This window comes from Maylandia zebra, linkage group LG19 (assembly GCF_041146795.1).
Source record: "Maylandia zebra isolate NMK-2024a linkage group LG19, Mzebra_GT3a, whole genome shotgun sequence".
Taxonomy (NCBI): Eukaryota; Metazoa; Chordata; class Actinopteri; order Cichliformes; family Cichlidae; genus Maylandia; species Maylandia zebra.
In genome coordinates, this window is record NC_135185.1 from 17,933,276 (window position 1) to 17,950,115 (window position 16,840).

Below are 16,840 nucleotides of genomic sequence, written 5' to 3' on the forward strand. Positions count from 1 at the left end.
CCATCAATTTTGACAAGATCATCAACATCACTGGATGAAATGCAGCCAAAAACCCTAAAACATTCATGAAAAAGCAGCCAGTGTCCAAAGAAAAACTTTGAAAGACGTTAAGAGAACCTAGAAAACTATTACTCATGATCATTTTTTCCAAAAATAACGAAATATAAAATTAAAAATCTGGCTCCTAGAAAGCAAAGATATAAAGAAATGGGGGTAGCTCAAGATTTTTCTGTGGGCATGATAAATATTTGTCAGCATGAACGTGGTTGATATTAACATGGTAACAAATGGATCACAGCATGATAGTATTAGCAGTTAGCTTCCTCACAGATGTCCTTTCATCACTGCAGACTTTTGGCGTCGGTCTCCTAAACACAGATTGCACCGTGTCCTGGAAAAAAAACAAAAAAAAAAAAGAAACAAAAAGAAACAAGATTCTTGGATGAAGTGTAACACATGTCTAGGAAAGTGGGCCCTTCTCTTGCTAGCAAGGAAATCTCTAGAAGACAAAATGATGTGTGAAATTAGGTGAGGTGGCTTTGCTTTCAGCTAAACATCCCACTCATTTAGCTGTTTCTTTATTTCCTCCACACTGTCCTACTTCACTGTACATTATATGGAAGTTATTTAGCTCAGTGTTTGGTGAACCGTGTAACCTTGTTAATTGTGTACGGCTCTACAGCCTCGCAGCTTTTCCACAGAGCCTACTTCAAGTGAGTCACGTGAAGAAGACTTAAGAGCGCTGAAGCAAAAGACATGTTACAGCTCTACAGTTCTACGATGAGGAGATATAGCGGGGGTGTAGTCATCAGAGGCCAAAATAGGTCAGCCTGGAAGGGCTTGCTATCGTAAGTGAGCTGCCAAGATGTGTTATGAGATGGAGCCCATATTTGAAAAACATACGCCCATTCACATGCACATCAATTTTTTATTAGAGAATGCAAGAAAAAGCAATTAACTATTAAGTGGACAAGGCTAAACAAGGGGGAAATGAAATTCAATATTTACCGTGTTGTTTGATGAGAACTAATGAAGTTTGAGAAACAAGAATTGTGGAGTCGGTTGAGATTCTGGGCAATGTGACAACTGGGGCTCTCAAAATAATCTTGAGCATCTTCCAGTGGCCCTATTCAGCTCTGGGGCCCCTCCATCAGTCGATTCCCCCTTTAATTAGCAGCCCTGCAAGTCTGGTTTTTAATCTGCCAAATCATCACAACTCTGATGTGGAAACTCTGCAGAAAAAGCGTTCTGCTCACAGTCCTTTTGGCCCTTGATGAATGAAAAATTCCCTCTCCGCAGATTCACTCACACATTCCCCAGATGATGATTAATTACCACTGGTATTATCTCATGAGAAGACATTTTTCACAAGGATTGCAGACATGACTATTCACTTCAGTGAGAGAAATGCAGAATATAATATCTCATTTGTCATCATCGGGTGAATTCTCACACCAGACTGAAATCACAACGTTTTGATATTTGTTACTTAATGCTAATCAGTGACAGCTTAACCAGCAGACTGTCACTTATATAGGGAATGGTAGTTTGATTAAAAATCATCACCAGAAAATTAAAAAGAAATACTGTGTCACTTTGATGACACAAAGTAAACACTGGAGAATTGATTCTTTCCAGGAACTGTATTTAATGTGATCTTTGACGTTAGCATCAATGCTGTTGTTTTAAAGCTGCAATAAGCAGAAAGTTTGAAATCTTTAAGTCACAGAGACTGATGTTCGGATTTTTGATGAATTTGCTTTTTAGAGAACTCGATGTACAGGCATGGTTTAAAAAAAAAAAGAAAAAAAAAAAAAGAATGTATGCCCACTATGTCCAGATTTGACATATCTGGACATAATAAAAAAATATCTAGTTCTCACCAGGTGTTAATATCTCAATATTATAAACAACAACAACACATATTACAGAGTGTTGTTATTTAGTTAAAAAAAAGCCAAGTACACACCATGATCCACTTTTAGCAGCAATAACTTGGAGTAATAACTTTCTGTTTGATTTTATCACTCTCACATCAATGTGGAGGAATTTTGCTTTGCTCTTGTTATTTCAATTCATTGAGATTTGCAGAAATTTGTTCATGCAAAACAAACAAAGAACTGCACACATCTGTATTGCACTCATTTGATTTCGGCACCATTTTCTCTGCAATAAGTTCAAAAAGGCCAGTTTAGTTAGTACTTGTGGAAACCCCTCCTGCATGCCTATGTCCTTTTTAGTAGGGTAGTCACTCGCTAACTGTCTATTGTCCTCTGTATTATAATTGACTGAGGATTTGAATATTCTTCCTGGCTGGGGGCAAAATAATTAACATCATGGAAGAATAACTTGTGCATATCATCACAGATACAAGGCTTTCACTGTAATATATCAATATAGAGTTATATATTTTAAAGAAACATTGATTTTTCTGTCTAAATTCAGTCATCTATCAGTTAAAATGTTAATAACTCAATTATTAAACTTAAACTTAAACTTTGTTTCATGATGATGCCTGGTATTAGACTCCAGTATCAGTTTGTAGTTTCAGGATTTTCTATGTTTTATCTGTGAAATTTTATACATTAAAGGAAAATAACAGAGTTTTATCAAATATGAAAACGGTCTTTAGTTAGGGAGAGCCTTCATCACCCTTCTGAGTCTCAGAGAGATGCAGAAAATAGAGACTTTTACTACCTGGAGGAGGGGGAAGAGAGGAGGAAAAGTGAGTCGAGAAATGGCCCTTGTGCTTATTTTATTTAGGCCCGCTTTCTCTCTTTTTCTTTCATTTCTATAAATAGACAGACGCTTGGCAGCTGAGGGGGTAGTCCACGCAGAACAAATGCACCCCCTGGCTGTTTCACTTCATTCGCCACATAATGAGCCAGACGGAACACGCACAGATCGCCGCCGTCACTTCCACTCTCCCCGCGACCGAGGCAGGGGCCACAAGTTGCCATGGAGATGTGGCTGTGGGGCACAGGGGCCCGAGCGATGTGACGCTAAGTCCCTCAGTCGAACTGACCTCTCCGCCTTGATCTGTGTCTCATCCGGTCTTCCTTCATATCGCCATCCCGTACTTTTGATGCTCCACCCTCCATCCTGTCCTTCTGTCTTTCATTCAGCACCATAAGGCACAAGGGAGACGAGTAGATGAATGTGGAGTCCAGTGTCCTACACTCGTCTTCTGTGCACCGTCCCTCTGATGTAATGGAGTCGGTGCGGGTATCCCTCACTCACCCATCTTCCCCTGCAAATATATTCCGGACCAGTGAACCACTGAATGCTCAGCTCCAATAGCTGCAGCTGCGGAGGTGGCACTCTTCCTAGACAGGCTACACTATGTGAGCAAATACTGAAGTAAAAGTGCATTTATCATATATTTGGGAAAGCTTAGTGGTTCCTCTCTATCTGCACTCAGTACAAATTTATGGACTGTCAGGTTTTTATTTGAGGAGAGGATTTATTGGTGCACAGTGGTAAAGCTTTTATTGCATTATAGAAAAAATAACCAGCTCGTCCTCTCAATTTGATTATGTGCATCCCCACCTAATCAAGCCAAAGCATGTATGTCTGGATGATGGGATAAAGGTGATGGTGTTTGGCTAGATGCCACAAAAAGAAGAAAATATTTCTAGTGCAGTGGAGGTGTGAGCTGTTCTACTATATTAGGATTTTTCCTTCTGGGACTACAACATTGTGAGTATATTTATATGGCAAACATATTCAAACATTTGAGCAAATTCTTGCAGCACATTTTGTACAGCAATCTACTGTTATTTGTAAGCATAGATGCGGAATAAAAATGCTGGTCGCCCTATGGTGTGATTTGTTCCCATTTCTTGAGCTGAATATATGAGAAATGCCAAAGATAACACTTTGCTGGGCATAAAATAGATTTTTGTTTTGTCCCAGACAGCCATTAGCTGAAAACTCGGCATATCTCAGCAGGGTCCAGGGAACTAGAAGGACAAAGAAAAAGTGCCAGGCCTAAAAATTATCTACAGCAGATGAACTATGTCTTAAAGTCACGTCCTTAAGAAAAACAAAACAATCAAACAAAACTGACAAAGGACATAGGAGAGGTTGATCTTCCCCATTGGTTGATCCATCTACTGTTCACCGAAGCCTCATCTGAATCCTGGACCTCAGAGGTCTCAGTGGATGGTGGTAGCTCTCAAGAAACCAAGTGTGGAGAAAAAGCTGAGGTGTGCCAAATTACACAAGAACTTGACTGAAAATCTCAGACAGCAGGTCTTATGGAGTGATGAATCCAAATTCTAAATTTTTTGTTCAAGTCATCGTCATGCACGAAGGAGGTCAAAATTGATGGAATTATGAACACAGAATAGTACAATCAGATTTTAATCCACCATGCAATACTATCTGAAATGAACTAACTGTCAACTGACCTAATTTTTTCATGGGGAATGATCCCAAACAAACTGCCAACGCAGTAAAAGCATGCCTGGATAGAAAAAACTCACGGTAGAAGACGACCAGTCCTTGATTGGACTTCTTCAGAATTAGATGATAGATCTTCTTCTGATACATCCTGGGTGGTGGTAGTGTGTGTCAGCTCATCTCAAGGATAGAAGGGGCTACCAGATGTGGTCACAGGTTTCTCATGACATTACAAATGCTACAATCAAATGTCTACATGGTAGATAACACTAAAACTAATGTATAATGCCAGACAGCCATTTAGCTAAGCAGTGAAAACCAAATGACCCTTCAGCCTAGCCATATTTTGATTTAAATCACACTCCATGCATCTTTTAAGTCTTCAGAGTGACTGCCATCCCTGCGATCCTGATGCAAGGTGACTCTCTACCTTTCTTGTTTCACAGGTTCACCGTTCATTACCACCTATTGTAAGTGGACGTCGCCTAGGGGGTGATGTTGATGTTAACTTTCCTGATGACCGCTCCCTCCTGTTTCTCTCTCTGGCCGCTCCCACAGTGCCTTTGCCTGGGTGGGCAAAGTTGTTGCATCTCAATCCTACAAATTATCAGCAAGTGCCGAGTGCAGCACAGAGAGAGAGAGTGAAATTACGAATCAGAAAATGCAAGTGCAGCACTATTCTCTCCTGCTATGCTGTTTTATTCCCCACTGCTGCTGGTGCTCCTGTGTGGTGTGGCATGCCGTTGTCAAGCTTCTTGTGGTAAAACAGTGAAGAGAGAAATTAGCAAGGAGGAGCTGGAGAAAAGTTGCCTTATTCTGAGAATCAATGTCAGCAGTCAGTTTTCAGAGCTAAGACCATCAAGCCACCCTCCCCCTTGTAAGTGCTGCTCCTCTCAGTGGGTAGCACAAGCAGGCCTGGTGTATAATCCATTAATCATCACTAAATGCATTGAGGACTTTGATGAGAGGGGCAAGAGCAGGCATTGAATTCCAATCATGTGATGCATGCTGGGTGCAGGTACACTTAAGCACCACCAGTATGTCCAGTGTATTCTCAGCCTCCACCCTTTTTCCTGCAGATAAGAAAACTTCATTAAAAATCCAACTGTAGTCTCCATACTAATTACAGCATTGCATGTAGAGGAGTGGAGGATGGGGGAGTGCTAGTGGTTTGGACTACCTGGACAGATTGGCTCATCATAGCACCCCTCCCCCTCTTTACCTCCGCACTCCTCACACCCAGACGCACGCACACAAAAACACAGTCTGTCCATTTGGGGAGTGATTGTTTTTGAATCTCAGACTTGAATTCAACAAGCATGGAAATCTGAAGAGGCTAATGAGATTCTGTACCACAGTGCCGGACTATGTAATTAAAATCGGATCCAATTGATTTTTCCTGCTTTGCATACAGGCTCCGTCCCAACAGAGAGGGACTCTGCATGCTGCAGTAAGAGTCTATCCGTGTTGTTTCTAGACAGGGGAATAATTATTCATTATTGATTAACTGCTAATTATTTTAAAAGACTTAAATACTGGAATTAATTTTACATACAGTTTGGTTTGCTCTGGGAGTTTAAGGATTTTTCCCCCTCCCTCACAGTGCCTCAGGCCTGTATGATGCTATAATTAGAGGTGGTGGTGGTGTCAACATCCTCCTGCTTTGCTCCCGTCTCTGGGGCTTCGTCTGTCTCGTCAGCAGGGTGATTGTGCTGCATCAAGGACTGTGTGCCCAGCGAAGCTCTTATTGACTAGTAATGCATATAACTGGAGATAGAGATCATCGGGTTGTGCAATGCAACTAAACAATGGGCACAACAACACAGAAGAGCTGATGAGAGATCATTGAGAATGTGTTCAGCAGGACCACCAGTGATCCCTTGTCGATGGTAACCATATTCAAATAACTTGAATGAGTTTTCTTTTATGAAAGAATTATACGTATTAGTACTCATTTTTGATGTTATATGTTTTAATATTTCTAATTCCTTGGTGATTTGATACATTTATAAACACATGCATCCAATATAAGTACAAACATGATATAAAAGCTTTTTTTGCCCTGTTGTTTTGTTACTTATAGTTAAATTACACCTTTTGTGCCCTGACACATTCAGTATGTTTTCATGTACTCCATCTGATTTTCTCAAGATCATTAATAGAATATATCCTATTCTAATGTTACACCTCTAAAGGCAGCCTTTATCCCTAATGCTGATACTAATTAGGGTGGTAAATGGAAGTGGAATAGTAATTATATTATACTATTTTCTACTCTTACTGAGCACTCAAAGTGCTTTCTGCTTAGTGAATGACCTGCTCTGCCTCCTGAGCCACAGCCACCTGGATATAATTTGTATGTTGACAACTTGTGTGATTGATTGTACCGCTGCCTGATGACAATATAATGCATCAAATGTGGGTTTAACTAGCAGGAACGACAGATTGTGGCGCCCTCAATTTATTGCTTATTTTTCAGGGACTTCTGTATTATAAACGTCCAACAAAGACTCTTATGAAAAAGCTGTCGCCTGATATGAAACATAATAAATAACAACAAGAAGCACCATGTCGTCACTGAACATGCAGTTCATCCAATGGCCACTTGAGGCTTGTTTTTTATAGATACCCATGCTAAAACGCCAACAAGAATTAAGAAGACAGCAGACAGCTTCAAAAAAGTATTGTATTTTAAATCTCACACGTTTTATTTGTGTTAATGAATATTTGCCACTTCGAACACAGGTGTCTTTAGGCAACAGATGGCTGCTAAACTGAGTCACTGAATTGGACCTCTTGACAGAGATTAAGTTGTTGGTTACTTTTGGAGCAAATTTTAATGTCATTATTTCACAAATCATAATTAACTGTACTAAGGGAGCTCGAGGAGGTGGTCAGGAAGAAGGAGGTCTTGACATCTCTGCGTAAACTGCTGCCTCCACGACCCGGACTTAGATAGTTGGTAGAAGATGGATTGATGTCCACCACTCCAAGTCCACCTCTGAGTGACTCCAAAACAACAGAATGAAGGTTTTGAAGTGGCCTGGTCAAAGTCTGGAATATATCATATTGAGATGCTTTGGAATGACCTTAGAAAGCCTGTAATACTAGAGAGGCCCTCCAGTGTGGCTGATTTAAAACAATTATGGAATAATTGTTATTTAATAGTAATAATAATAATAATAATAATAATAATAGTGGGCCAAAATTCCTCCACAGCAGTATGAAAGAGTCTGTGTCAGTTACAGAAAACACTTGATTGCCGTCTTGCTGCCATGGCTCTAACGAATGGTTCTAACTGCCTGGTAAGGACACCTGTCACTCAACACAGATATCTGACTGACTCAGTCCTTCTGGTGGAAGAGTTATAAAACTAATTCCCCTCACCCCACAACTTTTCTGAATGATGTAGAGGTAGCCATTTTTAACATGATAATCCAGGAGGATTGACTCCCTTTTGCAGGCAGCCTCTAGTGGCACCTAGGGGAACTGCCATTTTTGTCACTTGCCCTGCTTGGATTCAGCTGTAGCTTCTACTAACCAAGCTGGGAAGCATTGGCTGATAACTTCGTCTTTGAGATCAGCCATCATGACATAACAAAGTAAGTTAAGAGTTTGTGTGAGTAAAACACGTGTGCTGATGTGTTGGGCCTTTAATGTTTGCTGGTATTTTAAGTTGGCTCTTTAAGTGCATGCCTACAGCCATTGTAGGTTATATAATAATGCTCATAAGATGGAAAGAAATTGTTAAGATTAGTCAATCGTATCATATACACGTATCCAGCGTATCCGCGCGTTATTTCTGTAGGAATACCAAATAATAATAATAATAATAATAATAATTAGTATCTGTGGGATGTAGCCAGCCAGAGTAATTTTCATCTCGCTTCTGTGGCATATTGTATTTGCTAGAGTTAACAAATGGTCTAAAGAACTAATAAAAAGAAAAACAAACAGGAAAAAACAGCAATCAGTTTTTGTGTCAAAACCTTTGTGATTTCCTACCTCTCGATTATCCCCTTCCTCTCATTCTTAGCAGCAGCGGACTGTGGGTCTGGAAGAGATTCACGGTTTGTGTTGCAGGTTTCTTCTCTCAGCTGATGGTGACGTAGTTGCGCGCCTAACCGAGTCTGTCTGTGTGACTTTTAGAAATGGGGGGCGGAGGGCTGTAGGGCGCAACCATTTCACACCATCGTCGCGTGAGAGTGGTTCTAATATTGACAACTATACAAATTTTTTAAATATTACTCACGCGAGGACGGCACGCTCGTCTCCAGCTTTTACTGCAAGCTGCAGAAACTGACTTTGAGGGGAGCGCACAGGAGACACACCGCGGTCATTCCGATGGTGCGCCAAGTCCAGCAGAGAGCCCTGGCAACTCAGAGAGCTGGATGCACAGCTGAGCTTTCCATGAACACACGATGTCACATCTGTAGCGAAGACAGCAGGCGGGGAGCTTTACGCCAGTGTCTCTAACAGCTACATCACATATTTCTTGCGCTACCGCAGCCGAGAGAGGAGGAGGAGAGCGCTGATTCACGGCTTGCAGGAGGAGGGAGAGCCGTGCGGACAGGCTAAGAGGATCCATCTCCACCAAGGCTGCAACCTTAAAATACTGACCACCCCCCTCCTCCTCCTCCCTTGTCACTGACAGCTTTGCGACCCGGTCAATCCGTCAGACGGGGAGGATCTGGGCAGGAGGGCGCCAAGGCAGAAGAAGACCAAAGGCGATCACCTCTGACCAGTTTGATCCAATCGCCAATCTCGAGCAGGCTGGAGACCGAGACAGCGGCATCACTGGGGGATTTTGGTCCGAGGAGCACGTTAGACTAAAGAGATCCAAACAGCGAGGTTATTTTTGAGACTGTTGGCAGGCTGATCTGCGCGGTAAAACAATAATAAAGGGGGCGGACAGGAGCTATTTCGCAGTCGCTAAACTCCCCGGAATACAAATCCAGGTAGGTTACAATGAATAAGGCATGATTCAAACTCGCAGGTATGTCTATAGAACCTAGTCTTCGTGACATGGAGGGCAACTTGGTATGCAGAAGACAGAATTTTAAATATAATATGCTGCTGAACACGAATCACATTACATGCGTTTTAAGATGCAAAAACAGGCGATAGCTGGATGCGGTCTGTCACTCCGGAGCGCTTCATTCTGCCCAGGCTTTAACCTGTCTGTCCGCTCACACTGCTCCTCGTGATTGTGCAGATATGATCCATTGCAACGGACTGAAATGGATTCGTGATACACTCTAATGGGTGTGCCATTAAAATAATTGGCGTCTGGCAACGCAACTGAAGGATACCGGTTGTTACAGCTTGCCGAGCTCATCTTTGCTGGTGATTGGCTGAACACCTGGACTTCCAGTTTCACGTATGTGCTTTTATGTTTACGTTTATATCCCGGATTCTCCTGTACGCTGTGTCTCAATTGGGAGTTAATATCTGAAGACGAGTGTCTCCTAGACATGTGCAGCCCAGGCCTGCATGCACACTATAAGTTAAACTGCGGGCCTATAGTCTCTCCAGCAGGGATTCCCCCCTCAGGTAGTACTGACACTGGTACGGAGAGCGAAACGGCCTTCTGATGATTAATCAGCAACAGCTGCGGCTCCCTGTCTGCTGAGTCCATGTTTCACGGATCTCAGATAGCCTCCTTAAACAAGACCCCTCTTCCCAAAATAGAGAAAGAGCAACTGTCTCGTCCATAATGCTATCTGCATCTGTCAGGACATATAGAAGGGGGTGCACAGTGATTACTATATGATGCACATGATAAGAAAATGTGCATTTCTCTGTTAAACCCCGCATGGTATACTTGGATACTTTTTAAAAACTGTTTTATAATCCACAAATTGTTTACTAAAAAACGGATTTGACATCTAAGAAAAAGCTCAAAATAAAACTAACAAATATATTCTGTTCAATTTAAGGAAAACAACAAACTGACATTTTTAGAAGCTTTAACAAGAAGAACAAAAAACACTGAAATGATGATTTTGTGCAACACTGGCCTGTGTGCTGATTAACTGGAGGCTCCCCATTACAGATAATAAATATCTGTAACACTTTCAGTTCATGTTTTAGACAACTTTTGCTAAAGGTTGTTGCTAAAAGTTGACAGGACTGCCTAATCTTAGCAAAATGAAATCAGTTTTATGCTATGCTGTTGTTGTCCTGGTTTTCAGGCCTGTAGGTTTCAGCTTAAAATCTCCTCAAAATGAAGCCAACAATCTGTTTGCATTTAATCTGCAGTAGCAACAATAGTATGACTCAATATTTGTTGTTAATTATCTAGATTAGTGCCTCGTCTATTAAATGTGTTTGGCATATGTAGATCAGACGTTTGGATTTTTCACCATCAAGTTCAATTATATACATACACAAAGAACTCTGCATATTCAGAATATCACTTGAACTTCATTTTCTTGAAGTAAAAAGTGTTTCAAAGTTGTGTGAATGGAGTTGAAATGTTTTCACTCTTAACTGTTTGTGGTTGAAGAGGTCACTGTTGGATTTAATTGGAAAACGTCAAATCTGATCTTTAGCCTTAATTTAGAAATGTCACTTGTGATGTGGTTCCTATGCTAATGTCCAGCATATGTTAATAACTTGGTCTTATCTGTTCATTTTTAGCACATTTCCGGGAGTTGCTGAACGGCCTCGATTAAATGCCCCTGCATTCACAATGCAAAATACAATCCTTAAAACAGTAATTAGTATGCAAATTGTTCTGTGTAGCTCCTAATTTAGGGGTCACGGTTCTAATGGTGATGCACGTAGAGTAATGGGATGGTTAAATCTCCACTGCTTAACAGCCCCCGAATGCAATTTGTGTGAAGATAGAAAATCAATATTTCAAAAACAAAATCCTCGCGGGGTCATACACCTGAACAGTCTCTCTGAGTGCTTAATGTAATTACTGTAATGAACTTTACTTTATTCCTTAAGATTATGTACTTTTGTGTCTTCGGTTAGTCATTCAGTGAGTCAATCAATCAGCTCCTCGCTTTTAGGGCTGCAAATGCGAGGAAGGAATTTTTACATGCATAAGGAATGACTGTGCCCTTAAAACGGCAAAATCTACAGCTTAGAAAAGTACAAGTGTTTATTATTTGTCTTTTGGGAGGCATGAAAATGAGCACGACTATGGTTTACAGCTGAAGTATTTCTTCCGAGCATGATTTTATTCAGCTTGTGAAATTTATAAGTCTAATGGGATAAGACAGGAGGCAGTTACCAAGCAATTGACTCTCTGTGTCCAGTGTCACTGTATGGCATTATATCTTTAAAACCTCTCTGTCAGCCTGGTAGTTTGCTCTTGGATTCGTGGGTATTTGGCTTGTTTGCCATTTTGTTTTACCTCTGTTTATCCAAGGCAGAGTGACTGAACACATTTGAGTGTTTTTCATCACTCCCCTTCCACACACATTACACTTGGAGGCACAAGAGTGCCGCTGCCTCAATTAAAGCTGCAGGAAATGACAGCAAAGTGTTAAAATCATAGGGGATCACAGCTCATTGGAAGCAGCTAGAATCAATAATTTTATATTAACTGCAATGAATGAAAGGCGTCATTTGTAGCAATAAATCAACAGCAAATTATCAGTTAACTCTGCAGGGCCCGTCTGTTCTTGCTTTGGTCCATCCATCTGTCTTCTTCTGCTTATCCAATTCAAGGTCATAGTGGGGCTGGAGACTCACACCAGCTGTCACAAGCTGAGAGGTCGGGTACACCCTGGACAGGTCGCCAATTTGTCGTGGGGCCAACAACCATTCACACTCATAACCACGGCCAATTTAGAATCACCAGTTAACCTCTGGCCTTGCAAAGAAGCCAGAGTACCCAGTGAGAACCCAGACAGGCCTGGCCAGAACATTCAAACTCCACACAGAAAGGCAAGGACCTTCTTGCTGTGAGGCGACAGTGCTAATCATCACACCAGCGTTTTACCCCTTTTTTGTTGGTCGTGATCTGGTTTTATCGTTTTGAAAGTGTTGAAAATTACCCCATAAGAGCGGTGTAATCTGCACAGCTCTTGCAGTGTAATTTTCAGCTGATTTGAGTGAAAAAGCTCAGAGAACCAGCTGCGCTCTACCTGTTCAGCACAACACTGGAGATAAACAGCGATGATATATATTGCAGCATTTAGCAGATAATATATTTCCCACAGGAGTTATTATAGTAATAAGTTGGACAGGCAATGTACTTTTTAAATTCATGACCTGTTTTGAGTTGACACAATAGAAGATGATACACAGCAAAAACAGTGTGCGGATTTCAAATTATTTAAAGTCTGTTAACTGAAAATAACACAAAGACGGAGTATCAAATGCTGAAACTCTATCGTTATTTCTTTTAAAAAAAATATGTGCTTAGGGCAAATTTGAGCAAGCAGCACATTAAAAAAAAAATAGATTGCAGAAGTGCAACAAAAGACTGTCAGACCTGGTGGAACATTTCACAACAAAGCAGGTTAATAGGTAACAAGACAAGGTATAAAAATCATCCCAGAGAGCCTGAGCGTTTAAGAGGTAAAGATGAGTGGGCTTCATCTCTCTGTGAAAGACTGCATAGCCAAATGGAAAGGAGTTTTCGGGGATTTAATTAACCCTTTAAAACCGGCCAGAGCGGACATGCTCCGTTTTGCGTAACTATTTTTAAATCCTGGTAGCACTGCAACCACATGAGCTAGCGCAATAATTTTTTTTGCATATGAAACCAGAGGAGTTGTACTTACATCTTATGCCATCAGCTTGTCCTAGGTCACAGTTTCCTTCCACATATAGTTTTGCAAAAACTGCATAAAAAGCACTTGCAGCAACAAAAACATAATATTCCAGAAACAGGCTTTGCCGATCCGATCAGCTGTTCATAACGCTTCCTACGTCCATCAGCACGAACTATCGCATGTCCGCCATGACCTGCCCGAAACCGGAAGTGACGTCATTTTCGTGGAAATGTAGTTTTTTCCCATCAAGGCCATCAAGGCCTGGTGTTTTTAAAAGTTATGTTTGACTTTATGACTTTCTGTGTCGTTTCTGGGATGCTTAGGACTCATATTGCACTGCTGGAAATAGTTTATTTTGATGCATATGCTGCTTTTTTGCAAATTTGCAGTATAATATTTATTTTCGTTTTTCCTGCAGTGTATAGAAATTGGTGTATTTCAAAAATAAAACTATAAAGACACTCAAAATAAATTTCCTGTGGTGGGAAACTAGTTTGTGCAACTTTTTTGTATTTACAGTTTTGAGGGATAAGCCTCTTAAATTTCTCTAACTAGAAATATATGTTAAAAAAACAAAAACGATTTTCAATTTTTTTATAGTTTATTGCACTTTTTTGCAATTTATGTAATTACTATGCACTTAATGCATGCATATTATTAAAATTTAGGCTGTAATGGTTGTATTGATGTATAGCAACTTGAAATGCTCCCAAAAATGGCTCCACAACATGTAAAAATATAATATAAGCTCTGGCGGACTTGGTTCTATGGTAGGTCTTAAAGGGTTAAAGTATATAAAATCATTAAAATAAAACAGGAAATCTGGTGACATCTAAAAGGCTAAAAACTGTTTTGGGAATCTGAAACAAGTTGTCTTTGTAAGGTTTGAATTTACATTTGCAAAGGGGTCTAATAGCAGGGCAGGGTATAGCAGCAGCCAGGCTGTGTGGTATTTGACAAAGAATGACAGTTTAACAAGTACAGAATCATTTAATTTAACAAAACTCACAGAATCCTTAAAAATTTCTATTGCAAAACAAAGTGGACTTGATTTTTGGGATTTCAGATGGCGCGTCTTTAAAAACAGCCAACGTTCTGTTGTGGAAATCACCAAAAAGCAGCGCCAATGAACACAGTTCATCACTGCATCACAAATACAAGTTAAAACTCTTTCACTGAAAGAGAAAAACATGCATAAACATTTTCCAAAAATGCTTCCGCTGTGTCTCATTTATGGTGGCAGGTTAAATAAAAGGTTAAATATGGTCTGATCAGAGAGATTTTGAATTTGACATCTTTATCAGGGGAAGCTTTGACTACTTTAGCAGCGCAAAAGCACACCGTGCATGCATTACAACAGCATGGCCCCACTGCAAGAGGCCAGGTGTGAAACTCACCTGGCCTGTCTGTGCCTGTTCCTAAAGCATGCACAGTGTTATTAAAAGTAGAGGTAATGCGACATAATGAATAAAACTTAAAACTTTTAAATTTTTTTTGGTATAACTGTTCATTCAAATCAGCTTTTATTTCTTTATGGAAACAGCAGTGTGAATTAATTATTGCCATTCCCAACATGTATCATGCAGAGAGGCTGACCCTGCAATCTTAAATCCTGTGTGCTTCATTGCAGTTTTTACCCCTCCACCTCAGCTTGTCACCATGCAATAAAAAGACAAGGAGAAGCTAGCAGCTCAGCAGTACTGCTCTTGATTTTAAAACAGGAAGAAGCATCTCCTTAAGCCTTTCTCAGTGGCTTCAGCAGCTCTTTAATACCTGCTTGTCAGTTTGACCATTTTCACATTTTTAAATTAAATGGTTAGTACGTGTTATTAGAGATTTATAGCACTAACAAGGGGAATGCACACATATTTTATTTAATTGCCCCCCAAGTTTACTCTCATCAGTGTCCAGGTCCAAACAAAGGCAAAAACCTGAGTTTTTAAATTCAAATTTTCTCTCGCTAAGTTATAACTTTGTCACTCAATTATTCTCCTGTTGGTTTTGTTTGTGCTCGGCGCTGTTGGTTCTCACAGGGATTGCATAGCTGGCTCCAATCCATATAAATGGCGCTGCTGATTCAGTTAAATTTAAGTTCCTTGTCTCCAGCTTCTGCTGCCGTTTGCTGTCATCCCATTTTCTGTCCTCCAGATCAGTGTGCTGTGCTGCAATCAACGTCTTTTTTTTTTAACATTAACATCAGAGGATTGTTATATCGAGCTGAGATCGCCTCTGTATCACCTCTAAAAAGACTCATCTCTGTGGATGTTATTGAGGTTATGATCTCTCAAAAAGACATTATAGTCTTGCAAGTGATGCAATTATTTATGCCTGTGAACCATTAAATTAGAGATATTAAGGATAATTTATTCCAGAATAGATGAATTGATCTTATCAACGCTTGCACACAAGACCTTGAGAGAGATTTTCCCGGTTTCTTGCAGATTTCACAGAAGGTGTGGGTTATCATTGTCCTATCCAATATTTGGCTTTTGAATTGGTATACTTTTTAAAATATGCCACCAACTGTTTGCTATGCACACCTCCAAGTTTTTTCAGCTTTCCAAATTAGCCAGCGGTCCACCCGGATGATATCATATCCAAAAACATCACCTGGGAGTTCAAGTAGTTGGTGTTATTGTAAGAGCCTTTCAGATTGAATGAGCTAAATCAAATAAGAAAGGTGCATTACATTGCATAAAATATGTCCTTTAATGGATCTCTTTTTTTTTTTTTTTTCCCGAGAGTGCTTTAAAGTGCCATGGGTTTGTATTGTACACCTTTTAGTGCAGGGTGGCCCCAGAGGTAATCAACCCTTTAAGCAGGAATCAGAACCTAAGAATGCACTTTTTTGTGTACAAATTGAAAAAAGACTTGAACTAGATTTAGTTCGAAAAAAGCAAAGGGAAGTGTGACAGTAATACAAAAATGTAATCCTCTGGTGAATTTTGGGTAGCGTTATTAACTTACCCTGCATGTATCTCTCTTAAGAGATCATTTTAATTCAGACTAAACTGCCTGTGAGCCTCAGGAGGTCCGGAGGTGTTGTGGAGGCTGCATAGAGGGTCCCATCCAACTCACTGAACTGTTAAACAATCGGGTAACACCAAGGGGAGAGCCTTTATAATAATTCCCCCCTGTGTTATATCATCTAAGTTTTGGGGTGGTCAACTGTTCATTATGCTCCTGCTGCCTTAGGCCCCAGCTGTTGGTATCAGAAGGATGGTCGAGTTGTATCTCATAAGAGCTGAAGAGGTGCGTAAAATGCTTAGCTAGGGCTTTTATGAATTTGGACAGTGTCTGCATTGCTATTGTAATGCTGCTCTCTCTTGCAGAAGTGGTAAGTGCGTGTTTAGGGCTCAGTGTATAATGAATTTGGATGGGACATCTGTAGCCTTTGTTTCACTTTGCCTCTTGACAATCTCCTGCCTCCCTGCTGCTGTTTTTTTTGCCAATGCGACATTTTGGACAGTGCTTAGTTTGGCAACATTGCATGCCTGCTGAGCGAGCTGTTCGGTTCAGAGCTGTGTATTACCCGAGAGATTTCAGACAATCATGCTCAAATCCACATTATTTGTTGCATGTATCCACATCTCAAATCAAAATAAAGTTTATGATTGGAAATGAGCCCGCAGGCTGTAATTTTATTAAACGAATGTTGTCTGCATTGCTCACATATTCATTTACCGACCTGAATCGCT

The 16,840-nt window shown here is 40.5% G+C and overlaps 1 protein-coding gene and 1 long non-coding RNA gene across 4 annotated transcripts in view; one reads left to right on the top strand and one right to left on the bottom strand.

The window, feature by feature from the left end:
- Positions 1-3,443: 3,443 nt before the first annotated feature.
- LOC105941113 (uncharacterized) lies at positions 3,444-8,497 on the bottom strand. Its single transcript, XR_001167736.2, has 2 exons — positions 8,410-8,497; positions 3,444-5,477 (listed from the first exon to the last, which is right to left on the bottom strand). It is a non-coding gene; the product is annotated as an uncharacterized LOC105941113 (long non-coding RNA).
- A 79-nt stretch (positions 8,498-8,576) lies between these two features.
- The window catches only part of slc8a3 (solute carrier family 8 member 3), a 140,671-nt gene continuing 132,407 nt past the window's right edge, over positions 8,577-16,840 (top strand). For all 3 annotated transcript variants that reach the window (XM_004539939.6, XM_004539941.6, XM_004539942.6), the window contains exon 1: positions 8,577-9,362. The gene's annotated coding sequence lies outside the window, so the exon portion shown is untranslated. The remainder of the gene's footprint in view (positions 9,363-16,840) is intronic.